Source organism: Acromyrmex echinatior, chromosome 18, assembly GCF_024713525.1.
Source record: "Acromyrmex echinatior isolate Ae372 chromosome 18, ASM2471352v2, whole genome shotgun sequence".
Lineage (NCBI taxonomy): Eukaryota > Metazoa > Arthropoda > Insecta > Hymenoptera > Formicidae > Acromyrmex > Acromyrmex echinatior.
Genome location: NC_141869.1, coordinates 6,518,761 through 6,540,456, shown reverse-complemented (window position 1 = coordinate 6,540,456; position 21,696 = coordinate 6,518,761). Strand labels below are relative to the sequence as shown.

The following is a 21,696-nucleotide window of genomic DNA, read 5'->3' as shown; positions in this document are numbered from 1 at the left end:
GCTCCATCGTCCCGGGTGTTTCAACCCCCTCAGTGTCTAACTGCTGTTTCCGGCGCGACCCTTATCACAGGCTTTACTATGCGAGACAGAGGGAAGGGAAGAGGCTCGTTTTTCTTGGATGAGACCAACAAACTTCTTGCAAATTGGAAAATATAAAATGTAAAGTTTTTGCCCGCGATATTATATTCACAAAAGCTACAAAAATATTTTTAAAAATGTATACAAATTTGCTGTATAATATTCGGAGAGAAATATAAAGAATTGGCTCTTCCCTGGCAATTCCCTTATTGAAGAAAGGTCTTATTTTTTTGTGACGTATGTATTTTTATAATTTTAATTTATATAATTTAAATTTTTTTATGAGTTCCACAGACTTGACACAACACTGATTAATGAATTAAAAAACTTAAAATATTTAAAATTATTTAAATTTACAAAATTATATTTTTCTTTTATTTTTCTAATCAATAATTGAGTTATCGTACATCAAGGATTTATCTACAATCTCAATGAATGATGTTAGCACGTCAATGTGATGTTTGGAAAGCAAGACAATCGGCGAGAAAGTCAATGCCTGTTCTTCAATCTTGGCCCCAAGAAAACAGACGGTTGAATCCGCGAAGTCGCGCTCTTTGTCGTGTTGCGTGGCAGGTGTACCCCTGGGGAAACGCAAAGCTCCAGGAGAAGTACATGTGAAAATTCACTTATTTAGAGGGGGGTTGGGAGGAATTGCTTTGGGAAGACTGGAGAGGACAAGGAGGAGAATAGAGTCTGAAATGCCATCGCTCCGACTCGTTCTCTCTCTGTCTCTCTCTCTCTACCTTGCTCACCTTGCCTTGCTATGGCGTGATTTCATGCAAAGCGCTGCTTTCACGGTGCGGTAATTTCATTTTCGCAACGAACTTACAACCCCCTACCTCTATTCCTCATCCCTCGCGTCCTCTCGTCGACTCTGTCCTGTCACTTCCCGCCTTCGTGCGCGCGCGTGTTCTTGCTTGCGTCTCCTCTTGTCTCCTTTCCCTCTCGAAAGTTCGCTCTAAACGCGTAGTTTCATTTACATCGTCCTTGTCCTTCGTCCACTCTCGAAGCGCATCGTTTTACCGGAGATGTAGTGCGCGAGGCTTTATCCCGAATTAACGAACTCTCCGATTGTAGCTTCTACATCCTATTGTTTGAAATCTGTCCATTGATTCTTGACGTGAAATTTAAGGAAGCAATATATGATTTAAATTAATACTTTTAAAGCTTCCACAGGCATTTTCTCGAAAAAAGCCATGCGATTGTAATTATCTACTATTAAGATACTCTTACATTGATCGCTTCTTGAAGAAATTTTCTTGAAGGAAGTAATTTAAATTACTCAAAGAAGAGAGAGAGAGAGAGAGAGAGAGAGAGAGAGAGAGAGAGAGAGAGAGAGAGAGAGCGCTACGCGGTTTGCGGTTTAGCTGATTCATATCTTGATACATTGTTATGGGTATTTTACAATAAATTAAGCTTTAAGTAAGAAATTGACTCATCACAGTCAAACGTGAGAAGAATAATCGACAATGATTGGTCAATTTCTTATTCTTAAGACTTAAAGCTCAGATAAAAGCTTATTGTAGGAAGCCTATCAAATGCCAACGTTTTGTGAACATTGCAATTGCATTGCGTAACGTCTCTGAATTGCTTTCTTCAGAAAAATATCTTCAGGAAGCGATCAATGTGCACACTTAACGTTTTCCGGAAATCGGATTAAAATTCGCAGAATAATATATCTACTTCAATTGGAAAATACAGATACGATTCACGAGTTCAGGAGCGAAGAGCATTCGGTTAACCGCGATGCGCGCTGACCGAGTTGCAACTTTAAAATGCAACCATAAGACGTGGGGCGATGCCGATGGTCGGTCGACGAGACGAGCAGAAGCTGCGGTCGGGCGCATCGGTGTGCACTGCACCGGTGCAATTCGCCCGAGGGAGATCCTCCGAATCGGTTTTACGAAGTTCCATTACGGCGCTACCTGCTGTCGACTCACTCGTTCACCACCATCACTGCTGCCGCCGGCTCTGAATTCTCCCGATAAAGCTGTTATTGGCTGTTTGCGTATTTATTGAGGGAGATCCTCGCCGATGGAAATGAGAAATATAATTGCGTTCCAATGTTTCATTATGGGACGTGGGATCGCCGCGAAGCCGGGCGAGCCGTTTGCTTCTCGGCACTTTTAACGCGAGTTAGTTACAAACCAATCGGTCATGTCGAAAGGGTAAATGATTATCGAATTTCATCACCATGTAGACTGAAAGAAACTCCATTTTTTCAAGTGATATTAGAAAACTTGGTCTCTAAGAAATTGGTCTCGTAGAAATTGAATCATCTAATGCATACAATGGCTGTGCTTAGCAGAAAGTAGCTTTGTAACTATTTTAAAATTCTTTAACATGATTTGTTTGTAATAGTTTATACATTTAGACCCAGAGAGAAACTAAGGATAAGACTAGTCATGTTAAAGAATTTTTACATTAGTTACAAAGCTGCTTTTCCTGTTGAATGCATTCTATAAAATTCTTTTAGAGTAAAATCTCATTCTTAAAGATTAAAAATTGAGCCACTCTTTTTTAAGACTGGCTCAATTTTCACTCTTTAGAATGAGATTTCACTCCAAAGAATTTAGAGAGAAACCAATAACGTGATGAAGCGAGAGCACCTACTTGTTAACAGGAAAATTTATAAACCGGAAATTTGAGGTTTACGCAACGACGATGAATGCAAAATGACGGTCGCATTACGTTGCTAAAATTCTACGTAATTTCGCGCGATTCAATACAGGTACCTCAATTGTCTCGATCATACTTAACGCGGTCAAATTCGCTCGATAACGACGACGATCAATTACGCAAAATTACATTGCTGACGTAAAGTCGTTATGCGGCTTACGGTCGCGTGCGTGCGTTTTCATTTCGGTTTACGTCGACACGGTATTCTCTACTTCTGCGAAATGCCCGGTGGCAGCAACGAAATAGCATTCGACGGTTGACATTACGTGGAAGGCGTGATTTCTGATGCGCGCTTACAAGCGTTTACGGCGCTTTGATCATGCTTCCCTTTCAGGGGAGAGCCTGGTACATCGATCGGTTGCGGTCAGCTTTCGTGGCGTTTCAAAGTCAAAGCGCCGCCCACACAAATGGAATATTGGATAAAACGCTATGCCACACACAGATACGTATATACTCCCGCGGATCTGAATCTTAATGAAAGTTACAATACACTCTTTTCTTCGACACGACTGGCCCGTAAAAATTGCAAATTGAACCTCATTTCACTGTAATTGGTTAAACTGAATTCTGAAAAGAGATTTGACCAATCGCGTGCCATGTAACTACCAATAGCTATACTAAAATTATGTAAATCGAATGTATCTCACAAATGCATACTGATCGCCTTCACACGCGAAAAATAATTACAGCTCTTAATAATAAGTTCGAAAGAAATCAACTCGTGATATCGCGTAGTAATACAAAATAATGGTAGAAATAACGAAATAAACGAGAACTGTGCGACAAACCTCGAAATGCATTGATATCAGTTTTCAAAAACCCATTAGAATATTAAATATACACGGAAACCAAAGTAAATCGAAAAATTCAACAAAATATAGATACGATCAGATTTAGAAATAATTTTGTTTGGCCAATCAAAAGACTTATGTAAAACATTCAAATTGATTTGGAATAATAAAACTTGTAACATTATTATTAAGATTTAAGCTATAATTATTTTAATGATCCAACAAAATTATTTCCAGATCTATTTGACTAAAATTTTTAGATTCTTCAGCGCATGTAAAACTGTTCTACGTACATTTAATATTCAGATCTATAGCAGCAATCCATTTAGCGATCTTGATCGCACATTTAACTTGCGTGAACTTTCGCAAAAGCGGATACACAATTGGCCTCCAAGTCGAGCGTGGTTAGCGAAATCGACGTTTGATCGATTGCACACTCGAGAGCGATGCACGTAACAGCGAACATCGCTATTACGCACTCAATTGTAATTTTCGAATTTGAAACACGAATCGCACACACCTGCCGCGACGTTCGCTCGCGAGATCACGTGCGCACAGTTATTCTGATGTTACATTGTGCAACAGGCGAAACGTAACGGTCTGTTAACACTAACACATTATGTGACGCATCGACGGAAGTGCATCCTCCATACCCGCAATTTAATGAAAATTACGGGTTCGGGTATTAGTGCATCTTCGAACAGGTGATTTAATGCTCGATAGTCCTTTTACTAAACCCTTCATTTAACAAAGATACATGTAATGTATATATCAGAGGCTCTACCTACAATTCTTATCGACCATAAACTAAGAAGTTGGCTTTTTCTTCGCGAATCGTGATCAAATATTTATTCTTAAGCTGATTCAATAATTATTAAAACAAAAAAGAAAAATTGAAAAGAAAAAGATTAAAGAGCGATTAGTGCAAAGGATTTTTATACTCTCTAGAATTTTTAGAGTGTGACTTATCACTTAAAGATTGAAAATTGAGCTACCTTATTCAAGACTGGCTCAATTTTCACTTTTCAAAGTGAGATTCAGATTCCACTCCAAAGAATTTAGAGAATAAATAAAGAATACGTTTACTTCGTAGTTGCACCCAATAAAAAAATCGTACATTTCGGCTTCCTCCAAATCATCCTCAGCTGAATCTTTTATAAAGCATTATACAGAACAATGAAATTTATTAAAAGAAATACGTTTCGTTTTGCAACAAATTATTGAGTTTTACTCGCAAAACTCGAGCGACGTCACGTGATATTTCTTCATGGGTAGTTTTCGCAAAAGTAGACGACGAAAGAAGTGTGCACAGCGATCCGCCATATTGCGAATATCAAACCGGTACGTGCACCACATGCGGATCCGGGAATTTACCTCGAGCTGCCTACACTTGTCATCTCTTCGCCGAGTGTCCGACCATCCGGCAAGGCACGAACGTCGTTCGCTCGATCGTCCTCGTAGCACGCGAGTATAGTCCTGCGCCTACGTGAACGCCGCGCCGGTACGTGAATGTGAGACCGAAGGCAATCATGCGGTATACGACAGGTACTCGTTACCTGTTCATCTTGTGAAAGAACTCAACTGTATCGACTAGAATGAAAAACGAGCTAAGCCGCGAGAAGGAGGAAATTGGTCGGCGTCGTATCTTCGTCGGCCCCTCGCGAAAACGGCTGGGAAAACGGAAGAAAAATTGTGGGCTGCTCTAAACAGCTACTCAAAGAGGGTTGCTCCGCGAGGTTTGGTAATTCTTCGCGCGGCGCATTTGAAACAACTTCCGGTGTGATGCGCCCCGGGAAATACGATAGAATTAAAAGAAGCCCTCCCGTACAGGAGAGCGCGTTGTCATGCAACTTCTCGTGCGGTTCTCAAGTTCTTACGATCACGTCCGGGGCCGGTCTACGTTGAAGAGCGGTTTTAAAAGCGACTCTGATAACAACATTATACGTGCAAAATTGAAAAAGAAAACTAGATACTTTTTCGTTGATTATTCATGGGTTCAGCAAGCCAAGCGAGTTTGCGGCTCGCGAACTCATTTGCGGCTGTAACCAGTTTCGCCGATAATGAATTAATGTGGCCAATAATAATAGACAGTGAAATTACATGGGGATTTTCGAGAGAGGGTTAATTGGTTTTTCATTGATTATTAATTAGTTCGTAAGTTTGTTTAACTTCGCTGTTAAACCCCTTTCCGCGCGCCTCTTTTTGATAAATAATAAATAAATTTAGATAAATATTAATTATTCTCTTCATATGTTGTCTTCGCGTTCTTCTCGTATATACATATATATATATAATGTTAATAAATTTTATAAACATATAATAATTAATATAATATCATGTATTTTGCCACCATGTTATATTACTACCATTAAAATAATTAAACCCCGCCAGCTATTTCATAATGATTAATATGCAAGTTCAGTTATTCGATCATTGACCCCATGCAACAATCACATCACCCACATGATGCACAGAGCAGAATAACTATTGCCGAATAATGTAATATTATTCAGATGATTACATAATGAACGTTAATCACACACTTCTATTTACACGGAACTATCGATGCATTGAAAATGTGCATTTCACCACTTTCCTCTCTTTCCTCTCTTTCATGATATCACAATTCCCTCTAATATTCGTAATCATCTCTCAAAGATCATAGAAATCCTATATCTTCCCATCCAATATGATTAACGATTATCATAAATTTTTCTCCATGAGCATATGAAATTTTAGAGAGTATCGAACGAGAAGACATAAGACTTTACATTTATAGCATATATCATAACGTGAGATTTCGTGCGATCTAAAATTCGTCTGGAAGAAGGCTTTATAAATAATTTCCCATGCCTACGCACATCGGCCTTTCCTGCACTTCTCCGGTTAGTCTCCTTCTGACTCCCTCCCGTTACACAGCTTGTGTCCCTCATCCTCATGGACCAAGGTATCGTAAAACTTTCAAGCACGCTTGAGTTATGTACGTTGTCGTTCGAGAGAAGGGCCGAAAGTTGAAGGGAGTCGGAGGTAAAACGCGCCTTTTGCCTAAAACTCACCACCCTCGATAATGCCGAGGGGTTCCTTCACGGAGACGACGAAAAGTACGCATCGATTACGAGCAGGAACGAAACAAGACAGACACGAACGATTTTCAATTCGAGTCCCGGCGCAACCTTTGTAAATAATGCCGCGTCTTTCTGTGTGCTTTCTTTCCCGCTTGGTTTCAACCAAGGGTGAGAAAAGAAAGTTCTTTCACGAATACGATTTGTAAATCCAGCGATCCTCGAAGGCGAACAAACGAAATTACGTGTGATAAGGATATTGATGAAAGTTATTTTGAGAGAGAGAGAAAAGTTCAGAATAAATTGATATTAAATCGTGATCATCTTTTCTTGATTAGAATTTTAGCTTGAATATAAATATAATATTCAATTTCTTTAATTGATAAAACCAATTCGATTATATATTTATTGTACATATAATCTGTTTCTTATCTTCTTTGAAAGAATTTCCTAATTGTCATTAAAGAAACATTTTAAATTTTCTGAAAAATCTATGTTAGATTTCGATTCATATGAACAAATTAATACTTAATTTCTCAAATTAACGCTTGTAAAAATGCCTTATTAACTTTGTTGAACTGTTAAAATTTACTATACGATTAAAATAAATTTTCACAAAAAAAGAATCTTATGTTAATAGACAAAGTCAATCAAATACTAGAAAAAAAGTTCTTAAATAAAATATTATTAAAAAATAAATCACGTTTTAGGTTATAAATAGAGGTCAAATAGATTCAAACTAAACTAGCAAGGTTATATTTTATTAGTGCTGCAATTTTTATCTTAAGATTAATATTTTAATGTTAAACATTTTCATGATGAAATACAATTCAATAAGACATGGATGATAATAAAATATTCGATTTTAAGTATTAAAAGCAGCATTAAAACAAGGAATATATCAAGAATTTCGATTTCTCTCCACATTACACCGTGTATATGTAACTATTGTCACTATACAAATGAAGGGTTGTCTGATTGTACGCTTTGCTCTTTTCTGAAGTCTTTTCTACTTAAACTTAAATCACGAAACATCGCTGAGCATCGCTCCTACTCGGAGATGCCAGTCAGGTGAAAACGCCTGCGGGCGATATTGATTATTCGATAAGAAAAAAAGCAGCAAGTTCTACGAGATAATCCTATTGAGCTGTAAGATTCTGAGAAAAAAAAAGGCTGACAAGACACGGCGGGAGAGTAGAAAAAGAAAGAAAGTATGAGATGTAAGAGACAATATCCTAAGCGATTCGAAGCACGCTGTTCTCTCTTGTCGTTCATAATTCATCCCGCGAATGTTATCAGGAAGAAACGCTCATTTTCTTTCTGTGATTTTAAATCCACTGCGTTATGGAAATCATACAAATGTTCTTAGTTGAATTTAAGCAAAAGCTATCGTTTATACGCTTTTTTTAATTAATTTGAAATTGATCTTTTCGTTTAGTTTAAGAAGTAGAATAAAATTTTTTAAATTATCCTTTTTGAAAATTTTAACATACCTATATGTATCGCTATAATCTATATTTTCTTCTGCCTTTTCTCTTGCTCTAAAATATGTTTACACATTCTTTAAATTATTCTACTGTACATACATAAAATTTCATAGAAGAATTGCATCGCTATTATTTTGGATTTTGATCATATCTTAAATGTTGATCAGCTTTAAATGATAATCATGTATGAAACGATGCACATTAAACAATTGCATTAAATGGATGCACAAATTAATTTAATTTTATTCCGAAGAAGCTGTTCCTTCAATTTTAACATCAAACAGCACATTATTGAATGTAAATGATCACGAGCAACCTTTTAGGATCAAATTCCACGATAAAATCTTCCTTTCTGTCGAAATTTAACGACCGAATCCTTCTAAAAGAAAAATCACGGAGGGTTTTCTGATTTTATTCTGATCCGAATTCAACCCCCTGCGCCATCGTAATTCCATTTGTCGACAGTGGCGGGATTGGAAACTGCTCGTACGATGAATGTAAAATCGCAGACGATAAATTTACACGCGAAGTAAAACAATTCACTGTTCCGCACTTTTGTCGTTAGCGGAAACTTGGGAAGTCTGTGTGTGATCATAGAATAAACGCATATAGTTCAGACTTCTATTACATTCTAGCTGTAACAAGAGACAAAATATCACTTAAGATCTGTTCGCGTTGTTTGAAATTGTCCTATAAAATTTTTGAACTTAAAACAAGATATATATTCGAGCGTTGAAGAAAGAAAAAGCGAGGATTCTGAAATGCAAAAAGTGCAAGCAACATGAACAGATCTTAATATCAATTCTCTCAAAGATTACGATACATTTATAATTTATACATGAGATAAATATCGTTGCCAAATTAATGCAATAAAAACATAAATAGAAATTATAATCTAGAAAAATAAAAGTTATTTTATGAAGACAACAATCTCTGCAAAAGATTTCAATCACATTAGAAGCTTCAGAAAATTAGATCAGTTAGGCTACATATATGTAGCGCTGTATCGGTCAATGCGATAAGATATGTCTCTTGCGTGTATTATTCTTAACAAAGATGTGTGCAAGTCCGTGTTATCGAAAATCGAAAACCAATATGACATAACTCTTCGTCCGGTCTCGTCATGGAGATATCAGGAAAGATGAAACATGACAAACCCGTAAAAGTTTCGTTTACATGGCACGCACGCATCTACATCAAAGAGGATTAGCTTTTATTTTTGGATTGTTGTTCATATGCATCAATCGTATTATTAAAATTACATCAAATTTTAAAAAAATCTTAAATCTCTCTCTCTCTCTCTCTCTCTCTCGGTATATCGTTTCTCCTTTTGTAGTATAACGAAAAGCTGCAACAACCTGGCTTGTCCTATTTGCTACAATTTAACTCGTGTACTTTGACTTCCTTTATCTATAGCCCGAGCAAGTTCATCGTAAACTCATTGTAAACTCATCGTAAACTCATCGCAAAGTCAATGTACCGTTCTCATTGAGCCTTGGCACACATTTTATAGCATTTTCTCGAGGATCAAGATAAATTCAGAGCGCGTGGATACGGTCGCAGGATAGAGTGACGTAACTCATAACTTGCAACTTTAGATGCACTTTTTGAAGCGATCAACGTACATTCAATATAAACTCGTTACCGGCACGTAATATCCAGATCGCGCATCTTGGTGATATCTATAGCGTTACAGGCGCGTGCAACTCGATAAACAGGATGAGATTCTGTAAATTGCTTCGGTCGGAGTTGGCGTGTGTTACGCTTTTACCAGAGTGGCACGCATGCTGAAATGCAGGGGATGCAGACTTGGGAGTGATTGAACACTTTATGTGCACACGTATTGAAAAGACTCTCGCAAAAGTCGCGAGCTTCGAAAAATATCGCTCGGCAAGTATCTCCGATGTAAAGCGTTGGGAAAATATTTTTAGCCGAGCTGCGAGATCACATATATGTATAGAGTGTTTAGGAAATTCGTTTCTCTCACGTTTATAGGAAGCGCGTTGCAACGTATACGTATATAATATTTGATATATTTTGCAACATATATTTTATATATATTATTATACAATTTTTTCTATCTAACATTAAAAAATTCATTTTCTTTTAAATTGATTTTCGTAACATAGTCGACCATTTTCCTTATAGAAAGAGAGAATTCGATTTTAATGGAGAACCTATGACCGATTATGCATCACGAGAAAATTTTTGACTTTGGAGATCCTGCATATAATATGTACAACGCGTTCTAACTGATATTGTTTTTACAGAGAGGCAGATGTTATATAGCGAGCATTCGTTATCGCATTATTATTCATGGTTTTCTCGACCGGACGGGAGTGTTTTGCATAACATGAATATGTGAGGCCAAATATTATCGCGAATTTATTCATTAAAGTTTTTCTTAATACAGGAATAAATGATAATGCGTGGTGCAAACGTGCAAAGCTTTTGTAAACACATTATGACACGCAAACGTGAATTAAAATAGAGAAGTCTGGCAACAGTGAATAATTTTTTCTAGCAAATTTAAAATCGACTCTGCAAAAATTCAAATATCTATATACGTATATATTGATTATATGTTCCATTAAAATTTTGTTATACGAAAACTGTGAAAGGACTTTTTATTAAAAGATTATATATAATTTAGAGTGTAACCAAAAATGGTGAAAAATGTTTTTAATTTGTTCCATATTTTGTTTTTTTCTGTTATTACTTATTTCTGTATATTATTTTTTGATCTGTTTGAAAATAATATGACCAAGTAAGGGATTAAATTCATACTACTCTCAAATATATTACAGAGAACAATTCTACGATTGAATCTCGCACATTTTCCATATGATTAATGAACAACGTTCGGAATGCGATATGCGGTATCTAATTACCGTGGCTATAATCGAATTTACACGGAATAGAATTGCCACGAATTTTGGGGATAGCCAGACTTTCCATCTCCTGCCTTTGTTCAAGCCGGTTACTTTGATTACAAAAACACAATAGGCACGTATATGCTGACGAAAATGCGATTTAAATGCGTTCGATGGCACAACGTAACCACACGTTACATGGAATTTCGAGCGAGTCAAATCAAGAGAGAGAGAGAGAGAGAGAGAGAGAGAGAGAGAGAGAGAGAGAGAGAGAGAGAGAGAGAGAAAAGGATCCTCAATTAAAATTCCTAATGGACTCGAGCGAAATGCCCCGCGCGAATATTGCAATTTTTTTATCGCTCCTCGTAGATTTATTTTCGGCGTATGAGTGTTCGTTCCGCGCTCTTGCGATCGTGTTACAATATCGGATGAATCGTATCTAAAAGCATGAGATCCGTTGTCGGAAAAAATCGCGCCAAAGTTCGCACGTAGGTCTAAAATATCAGCACGTGACGCGATGAGAATAGACGCAAAACCAGAATAAATTTACTTTGCATCTTTCTTTTCGCTTCTAGAATATGTGTATGATAACACGATCGATTACGTCACAAACCACATCGTTACTAATTGGCAATCGGCAATGTCGACATGTATATAGAGTAACTTTATTAATGTGCCTTTAAACCAACTTGTTCATTACTAAATTAATTATTAAATATTATTATAGCTTTAATTTTATCTGCTTGAAATCTAAAAATATACTAATAATTTTATAATGGTTTTGGTAAAAAAAAAAAGAAAATGTTTTTATTTCTATATATCAATATGCCCCCAATTTGTGTGGCTATTCGTATTTGACTTATTTTAACATATAGTTACTAAAACAGATATAAAATGTAAATTGTTTGTGAGCTAATATTACATAAATCATTATTTTAATTATACTTACAATTTCAATGACAATTACATTCATACTACAATGCTTAAAATCTTACGGTATTACTCAACTCAAATAAATTCCTGTAAATTGTGATATGATATCTTCCGAAAAATTTTTACTATAACAGAGAGTTACAAAATACGTAGAATATAATATTATCTTTGATATCGTAAATGTTAATAACTTAATTTAATAATAAAAAAAAAATCTTTTCTTATTTATTTGTATTTCTAATTTTCTTTATCGCTTCTTTAGATACAAAAGCATACTAACAAGGACAGATACAATAATAGGGACAATTACTCTAATAGTGATATCCTCGGAGAAATAAAGAGACTCCCGATTCGATTTATTACGCGCAAAATGTATCGGGAGGAGACAGAGAGCGCTATCACGAGAGAGACATAACAACTTGAACGCTTCCGAGCGGATTCGATCTATTGGCGAGCTATGTAAAAAGATGTAATGGCAAGTAGGTGCAGCAGAGGTCTAAGGGAGGAGGTGATAATAGCACCGGGATGTCGGAGGGTGCAGGTGATATCGGGGATGTGCGGCGCACATGGAAATGGTGAACGACTAACATATACGATCGAAGAATCTCGAAAGTAGTTGCGAGATCGCGAGGAGGGTGGAAAAGAGAAGCGGAATCCCGCGGATACGGTAGTCAATCGATATTCCAGCCGTCGATCTCTACGCCTCGCCGAAGATGGAGTAGGTACACGTAGGTATGCAACTCCCGCGGCTTCCACTACCATCTTCGACCCCTTCTTCGTCACTTCCGCTCCGTGGCTGTCTTCACAATGTATGTGCGAATACGTTTGATTCTCGAGAAATATCGTACGGAGTTTTGTAAGAAGTTTCTGCCACGATTGTCCTATTTTAAAGCGCATTAACAAACAGCTCACAAAATCGATGCTGTATTTGATCTTGCCATTCCCTTCTCGAGGAAGAATTTAGCTCTCGCATAGATCTTCTAAATTCTGCAAATCTAGTTTTCTGCTCCAAGCAACATTCGTTCTCGCTGATAATTTCTATATTATCATTTTTAACAACGAAACAATATTTATTTACAAAAGTTTGACGAAACAAAATATTTTCTATTGAAAAATCTGTTTTACATGTGACACGACTGAACTGATTTGTATGTAAAAAAATTGTCAGAGAATAGTTGCGGTTTGTATACGTAATAGATTAGATTTAACAGCGCACGTCTCTCTAAATCTGAATCAGTGAAATTCAACTAAAAATGAAAGAAAATTTGAGTTATATAATGAAAATACTGATATTTTTGAACGTCAGTTCCATACACATTGAATTTATTCATTTAAATATTTTATAGAGTGAATCAGTCATTAACTATGTAATAGTCGATAAATATTTCCTGTTTTCCAGTAATAATACATTAATTCTCTCACTTTTAGAGAGCAAAGTTGGCTAAAATTAGGTATTCCACATTTCATTGATTTTTTTAAGTTGAATTTCACTGTGAATTCACAGATTACCAGTGACATAATTGGAACTGATATCAGTGCCAAGTATGCCACTGGTAATCAGTGAATGAAATGTGATATCTCTGATCCAGGTAACCTTTATTATTATATGACCTGACTAACCTTGTTTTAATGCATAAATTCAATGAATGTGGCATTTGGAAGATTGAATTTAACGTGCAAATAATGGTATTTTAATTATATAATGCTCAAACTTCCTTTCTTTTTTTAGTTCAATTCCATTGGGTAATTAGTCCCAGTATCCACTAATTCAGATTTAAAGAGTAATAGATAAAAATATATAGACGTAGATAATGTGCATGTATACTGTAGAAACGGATTGCGCAAACTAACGACGTTGAGCAAACTTGGCGCAAAACGCGGCTTGGATTATGGAACTATTAACTGTCACGCAGTCTGCCACGATAGTAGTTTTGCTAATTCAGTTTCAGTGTAAATTACGCGCTTGTTCACGACGCGACGCCTAAGCAAGACACTCGTGAGATGCGTCTCACCGCCGTTGCCCTTATATTACCTACGTGATAAGAATGCCGGGAGAATGCTGGCGATGTAAGGACTAATTGCCCCCGCGTTCAAATGCCGTGATTAATAGTCACCTTAATTATCTCGAGTTAACTCGCTGCAACGACTTAGTCTCCGGCGACGCGCGCGACGCCGACGCCGACGCCGACGTCGCGTAACTTTGGCGACTTAGTGGGCCCCAGATGTTCGGACAAGATCTCAGGAATGCGTCCTCCGACACATTCAAATGTGATGAACGAGGAAATTATTCGCAAATATAGAATAAATATTAATGATTATACGTGGAAATCAAAATCAAAATTCTATATGACAGGAAAAAGAGATGGGTGAAATATTTTTACGAAATAGTAAAATAGTGAGCACCAAATCAAATTGCTCTTCTATTGAAAGTGGCATTTAATGACTCTTTGATGCTTATTTAATAACATTTAATAACTATTTAATTTAACTTATATGTTCTTGAATATGAAAAATATTAGCAAGCTCTAATTTTCATGACATTGATTGAATTGGACGAAACAATAGAGATGTACATTTTATTACATCTTTATTATCCATACTTTATTATCCATAAAGTTCAGCGAAATGAAATTATGATAAAGATATTCTCTCATTCAATTTTACTGTACGAGAACTGCTTCTTCGTATAGACATGTGAACCTTTAAGTCGTAAAAGTAATAAAATTATTCCATAAAAAAACTTTCTCAATGTCATATAATTCTGGATGAAACGTGAAAGCAAAGAAAGAAAAGAGAATAAGTCCTTTAGCCTCTTAAAATCAAGTTATCAACAATAAAAAAAATTTTTTATTTTCAAAATCTTTTTTTCTCTGGAAGTGAATGAGAGCTCCACGGAGGATTCCGATAAAATCGTCTCTCAAACACTCCACCAATACTTCCGTCTAGCTCAAATCTGATCTTTCGATGGTAGGAGTAATTAACGCTTTAAATGTATTTCCGTCGTAATGTCGAAGCGTTGCCTCATTATGGATGTCGTTTCGTGTTTTCTGTCGCTATTTTATTTTCATCGTATTTTCCCGAAGAGCATTCGTAAAACAGCGAATGGACTGACAGTGGGGAAACGTTGTAACGGTACAATAATGCGCTAATTAATACCGCTACTAAATTAATTTCTCCGCCGCGCGGAATTTTAATGAGCTCAAGTAGCCCGCTACAACGAACGAATTCTTCCGCCGTAAATATCCTTTAATATATCGCAGCAGACATATTTAATTACACTTCGTAATTTTTATGAGAAATAAATATGAATGTGAAAAAGCTATTCCAAAAATTTTCGCGCAAATATGTAAGATTGAATATGAGAGGTCGAGCAATTTCATGATTCTCTCTTTGAATCTTTATGGTCGATATTTTCCGTCACGCGTGAAATCGCGAAGGTTAATAGTCGCTGAAGATAATCGCGCGCATCCGAGCGAATCTCAAGAGCATAAAAAGTGCGTCCACATCGCGCCCATCGAATTTGCGATGAAAGCGGAGAAAAGGTGTTCAAGAGAGATCTCAAACATCCGAGCATATCGCCGGTATAACCCGGAAAGAAAGACAAAAGGATCGACCGGCGCGGAATCCCGAGGGAGGCGCGCAGGACGGCGTCCAAAAGAAAGAGAGGAACCTTCCAAGAAGGAGTGAAAGGCAGAAAGAAGTAACGTGCTTCTAGCTGTTCCAGGGGAGAAGGGGATGCAAGACGGGAAAGACTTTCCCGCGGGTCAACGATGGGGCCAGGGGCTGGGGGAGGTACTCATAAAACCGAGAAGCATGTGATTTCCCCCAGGAGGGGGGAAAAGGCGCGGCCAAGGGAGATCCGCACCGTCTTGTTCTTCTTCTCACCCCCGCTTGCCATCCCACCTTACCGAGACACCCCTCGGTTGCTGACGTCCCTTTCTTACCCTGCTGCTTCTCTCGCCCTTTCTCTCGCTTTGTGCGACAAAAGCGACATGGTGCTTTTTATTTGTTCGAATAAGCGAGACTGCGAAATATCTCGTTGTTACTTGTTGGGATTTTCTTCTTTCTTTTTTTTTTTTAATGTACGGATTAGGTTTGTTCGCGTTGCTTGCACTTTTTGCATTCAGCTTCAAGAAACACATAAAGGTCAACAAACAATCAAAGTGACTTTATTTTGATCCTTAACGTCAATAAATAGTCAAATTTTGTAACCAAAAATCATTTTGACTTTCACGACGTCAAAATAAAATCATTCTCTTTATTTGGTGTGTTCCGCATGTATTCGTTTTCTTTCTCTTCAACGTTCGAATATACATTTATATTATTTTAAGTATAAAAATATTTAGAGATTTCAAGCAACAGAACAGAAAACTCTTATCTCGCGATATGTGTAAATGTAAAATTATGCTCGACGAGCATAATTCTCAGTCAGCTGTGGTGTTTCAAAGCTAGGAAGTTTAATCTCAAATATAATTGACAATGCATTGTATTTGCATAATTACAAAAAAAAAAGGTATGCAGGAGGGGATTGTGGAAAAATTCGTAGCACGTGCATTTTGAAATTAGAAAGATCTGATATTCACAACGCGGCAAAATGTTTGCACGTAAATGTTTACACGCATAAATGCTGTCCATTTCTAGCTTTAATACACCGTTCCAGCTTAATACAACTCCGAACTTTAATGTAATCAGCGTATGTAATGACGTTTTGAAATTAAATAAGAGTAATGCTGTTTGTTTAAAGTCTCGCAAATTTTCACAATGCTAGAATAGTAAAACTTTTTATTTTTTTATTTTTTAAAGCGAATACCATGCGCTCCCTTCATCACAGAAAATGAATGGAGACGCGGCGGTTTCCCGCATGTTCCACGGATTCGCGCAGATCATTTTTACGAGAGGAGAGTTTGGTCTCGCGAAGCGCCTCTCGGGATTTGCCGTCTGCGGCGGATCGTTACTGAATGGAAATCGTTACAGAGATTGTAAACCCCGCAAGCGCGTGCGGAATGAGAACGAAAGAGAGGAAGAGAGAAGAACAGAGCGCCAAACGCGGAGAGAACACAAACGCAGCATTTAGTAGACAAGCGAATGGAATCAGCGCGCTGTGCAAGCGGAATTCGACATTTTTATGTAAAGATCGGCCATGGCTCGCCGATTTCTCGCGCTTAAAACGAACGTATTCCGATAAACCTCGTCGTTTCTCCCGCGTCGGAGAAAACACTGGCGCGTAAAAGTTACTAAAGCCAAGCTTACCACGGTTTTCCGTGTGCTTTTTGATTGACGCGAAACGACTGCGCTCTTGATAGCGTAATTACGCAGAGTGGTCGTAGAGTAGTAAAACTTCATAACAGAAATGTTTTGTTATCTCCACGTGCTGTCGTGCATTGCACAATTACATTCATACGGTTGATAGTTAAAGAGTTGACGGTCAATTGCGCTCCGTACGTCTTGGCCAACATAAAAATCTCAGCAAAATTAAATCAGTGAAATCATCAAAATAAAAATACTGAAATGAATGAAAATGTAACAAATTAAACAGTTCTTTCTTATTTTTCTTTGTACAATTATATAAAATTATATATATAAAGTTATGTCTATAAATTAAGTTATATTATACCAGAGACGAGATACGTGAAAATTCAATTTATTTATTTAAATCATGATCAACGAATTTAGAATGGAAATGACAACTCTAATTGTAGATACAATACCGCACAAATAATATAATAAACGGTTTCCAAAATAATCTGTCTGCGGAAATCGACTGTCGACCTGACAATCGATTTTCCAAATCTGAACATTCACTCTTCAAGCGATATATTTTTGTGGTTTCCGCGACATATTATTCATCGGAGTTAATTCTCTCTGATACAATATCCAATTTTCATTCAATTTTTATGTTGTTTAAAAATTTGACGTAACGTAATACTGTATAATAATAAATGCATCTTTTCCAGAAATGCTCGTGGAATGTAATTCGATTGGCATAGAATAAAATAAAAGGGAGCGAGTATTTTTAAAATTTATATGTGCGATAAGCGAAATTATACGCGGCGTGTTGGGCCATTTTTATTCCCGGAGTGCATCGGAGGGTTAAAGGCTAGAATAAAAGCTAGGACGCTTTACGAGGCTTATTTTGGGCGAAGCATTTCGCTCGCGAATCGGCTGCGCAAACGTTCAAGCACGAACTCCGGTTTTAATACTAATAAAATCTCGCGCGAGAATAATGATTCCGCCGTGTGAAATTGTGCTTTCGCAGCTGCGCTCGTAACCAATCTTTTAAAAAACATTTGCAAAAGTTACGTAAGTCTTTGGTTTATGGCCGTAATTCTAAGAATAATGGGAGATATTACAGGCTAAAGAAGAATTATGTAATATACGAATATAAATAAATAAAGATGTACAATATATGTATAATAAACTTAATGCGTTCCTCGAATCAATTCAGTAAGTTTCCGAAAGGAGTGAAAATTCGATTTGGAAACATTGTGAATTTAAGCGCCAACCGAGGTCATACAAGTTTTGGACGTATAGTAACAGCGAATGAATGGAAATGGAGGGCGAATCGGATTTTAAATTAGAAACTATTTCACTAACTCACTTCAACTTCCTCCACTAACTCCTCTGTTCGCTTGTTCGCTAAGAAGTAGTTTCTTCAGTGTTCACTCGGTACACTTCCTCTAAAGTGCGAGAGAAAGAGAGAGAAAGATTTTTGACTTTCATCTATTTATTGTTAAATTGTTGAAAAGAAACCGGAGAGAATTGTTCAATGATTTCGAAATAATTTTTTGTTAATTCTCACAAATTTAAATAAAAATAATTTAAATAAAAGAAATTTTCGTCTGCAATTAATTGAAAAATAAGATCTCCCGAATATAAATTGTTTTTTTTTTGCTACTTTTTATATTTCAATAAATATTAATTTTAAATATTCGTCGAAAAATATACAACGTATTATTGATTTCCGATATTCAATATACACTGAGGCGTAACCATTTTTAATATTTTAGAAATTTTTGAAAATTGATTTACGCCGTTCTCGAAACAAACGATTCGATTCTACATCGCCTATAAGCTTATCGTGCAAAGCGCCGTGCATTTTTGCAGTTTATTTAATATGCGAATAGATTATCATCGAAACACGATACGTGTAATGCACATGCAACAGTACCGGAAAACAATCATGATATGTTATTCTATATAAAATAAAACAATACAGATGGATAATTTGATCACATTAAATAAAAACAAAAACGACAAAAAAATTTTATGCACAGGGAAGCCACGATGATCTCAATTAATGAAGATTATTTTATTCGTTTATACAGGTAGTAGAGAGGACGTTAATATCTCGTTAACTGTTATGCAAACTGCAAAATGGTAAAAGACTTTTCGACTCAATTTAGTCTGCTCTACCTGCTCAGGATGGATGGGGCCGAAATTTGATGCCATCCTGTATATTACGTAATAAATATAATATTAGATTTCATTAATAAGACTCTATTTCTGGCTTGTCCAATTATCTACATAAATTCGGGTCCATTACGGTTTAGAATTGTTCGCGCAGAAGTACGATACTATCTTTCACGGAAGCTTTCTACCTTAACAACTTTCCTTGTTCCGCCGCGTGCGAAACGCATCAGTTGTCGGTCGTCGAGAATTCGCGGAATCCCCGTTTTACGTTAAATGTAAATTGGATTTCCGACTAATCGGCGCAAATTACTTTTAGTGAGCCGATCCTGACGCACGATTAAAACCGACCGACGCGCGTCTGCGCTTATTTATGTAAACCGGTACTTTGTGTCGCGTTTAAGTTAATTATTTAGACGTCGAGCATTTCGCGACAGGACAGTTTTCATTGTTGTTGTAAAAGCCAAGCGGCATTCAATATGAGAAGTATTACGCTAAATACAGCAAAATCGGTTAAATTGTTATGTCGTGATTAATTTCTGCAAGATAAAGCTTTATACATGAAATAACTACAAGTTTATAGGGAGTTATACGAAAGCTTAAGCGAGTGGATAAAATGTACGTTATGCGTTGTGATTGAATGTATAATATTGAATATGTAATATGTACAGAAATACAATGTAAATATATATGTATGATTAATAAAAAAAAAATAAGCCAAAAAAATTCTACACTTTTAAAATTAAATTCATTTTTTCAAATAGCCAATAATATTGAAAATAATATTAAAAATCCTTATTTAATTTTTCATAAAGAGATGATTAAATTAAAATTCGTACGTATAAATGTAACGAAGAATAATTAAAGTTGGACTCCTGAGATAAAAATTAAATAATAAATGAAAAAACGAGCAATTAAGAGCCTAAATTCGCAATAATTGGAGCGATCGTATCAACATATATTTCTCAGTACTACATACATATAACAAATATCCGAACGTCACAAAAATAAATTTAAAGAAACTATTTAAACCAAAGTAAATAATATGATGAATGATGACACATCTCATTTCGGCCAGCATAAATAAATGTAATTAAATAGAACCATCTATATAATTAGATAGATATAAATGTAATTAATATACCATAAATATAACTATAAATAAATGTTCTCGAGAGATGCGTGTTCTTGAGAGATTTGTGTTCTGAACATTTTTCATCCCTTCCTTTTTGTACAGCCTACGTTGCGCGGAAATGCGGAAGAATGAAAATCTTCACGATAGAGGCAACACTTTCGTGCGATGTCGAAGTCGGTCAATCGAAAGACGATGATGGCATCGACATGGAAAATATTATTTCTTCCGCAAAGAGATCGTACGAGAATATTTTACGTGGACGGTTCTGAAAATCTCCCTCTCTCTCTTTTTCTCTCTTTCTTCACGACGGTAAAGCTATATAAACTTAGGTCTTTCATATATAAGCGGAATACTAAGAACCACGTTCTCGTTCCACATTTAACGTGTAAGCATACGGTGAAGCTTCTGTACGCATTGCGGATTACCTTCAACGCTGTCTGCGCCATTGTTCTTGCCATTTACATTCGCGAGACATCGCGTGACGCGCGGGAATATCCACTTGACTGAAGTCACGAGTCGCGAGATGGTGTGTCAAATCAGATATGAAGTTTCCGAACTGATTTATATTATATATACCCACAATGATCGTCGTGGTACACGATTTTAACTCGCGCGAGCGACCAACGATTGCTTATTAAAGCATTCAGAGAAAGGGGAGCTTATTAAGTCTAATCTCTATCGTTATAAACCAACAGAAATTGCGTGATTACAGCTTGAATGCGTTCGCATAAAATTTCTCGCTTTTCTTCTCTCTCTTTCTTGAATAAAATTATACGAACAGTTATTAGAATCTTCGAGGATAAGCCGAGCTCAGAATCAATGTAGGATATACACTGTTTTTTAAGAATCGCGGGCGAAGACGCCCATTCAATACAACGCCATCGCTCAAATGTCCCTTGTAAATCCACGGTAATTATTTCCCGGATGTAATGTTGAATAAACATACGACATTACCGATAATCTCCGTACCGCGGAGCTAACGAGATTTTCATGGGACATTAGATGTCGGTGCGGAAGTGTCAATATCGTGGCAGCCACAATTTCGCAGACGTCTACGCGATCCCGTAACAGTTCCACGACTCGATCCACAATTTATCGCCCCTTCTGACCCCTTTCCCCTGACTCCTTCATCCTCCTTCGCCTTCGTCCGTAATACACTCGCGTGTGCACTTACTAAGTTTGGAGACAGGATTTGCATGCATCGGCAGGGAACCGCGACAAGTCGAGCACACCGCTTTCGCTCAAACACAC

At 36.8% G+C, this 21,696-nt stretch overlaps 1 protein-coding gene and 1 long non-coding RNA gene across 30 annotated transcripts in view; one reads left to right on the top strand and one right to left on the bottom strand.

Annotated features, from left to right (window-relative positions):
* Positions 1-21,696, bottom strand: part of pxb (putative Hedgehog signaling attenuator pxb) — a 647,697-nt gene that overhangs the window by 238,485 nt on the left and 387,516 nt on the right. The gene's annotated exons all lie outside the window — the stretch shown is intronic.
* Positions 1-21,696, top strand: part of LOC105144806 (uncharacterized) — a 450,557-nt gene that overhangs the window by 253,335 nt on the left and 175,526 nt on the right. Inside the window, exon 6 of one of the 25 annotated variants that reach the window (XR_015548195.1) lies at positions 12,166-20,026. The exons of the other annotated variants lie outside the window; for them this stretch is intronic. This is a non-coding gene — a long non-coding RNA (uncharacterized LOC105144806). Of the gene's footprint in view, positions 1-12,165; positions 20,027-21,696 lie in introns of those variants that run through there. 25 annotated transcript variants of the gene reach the window in all.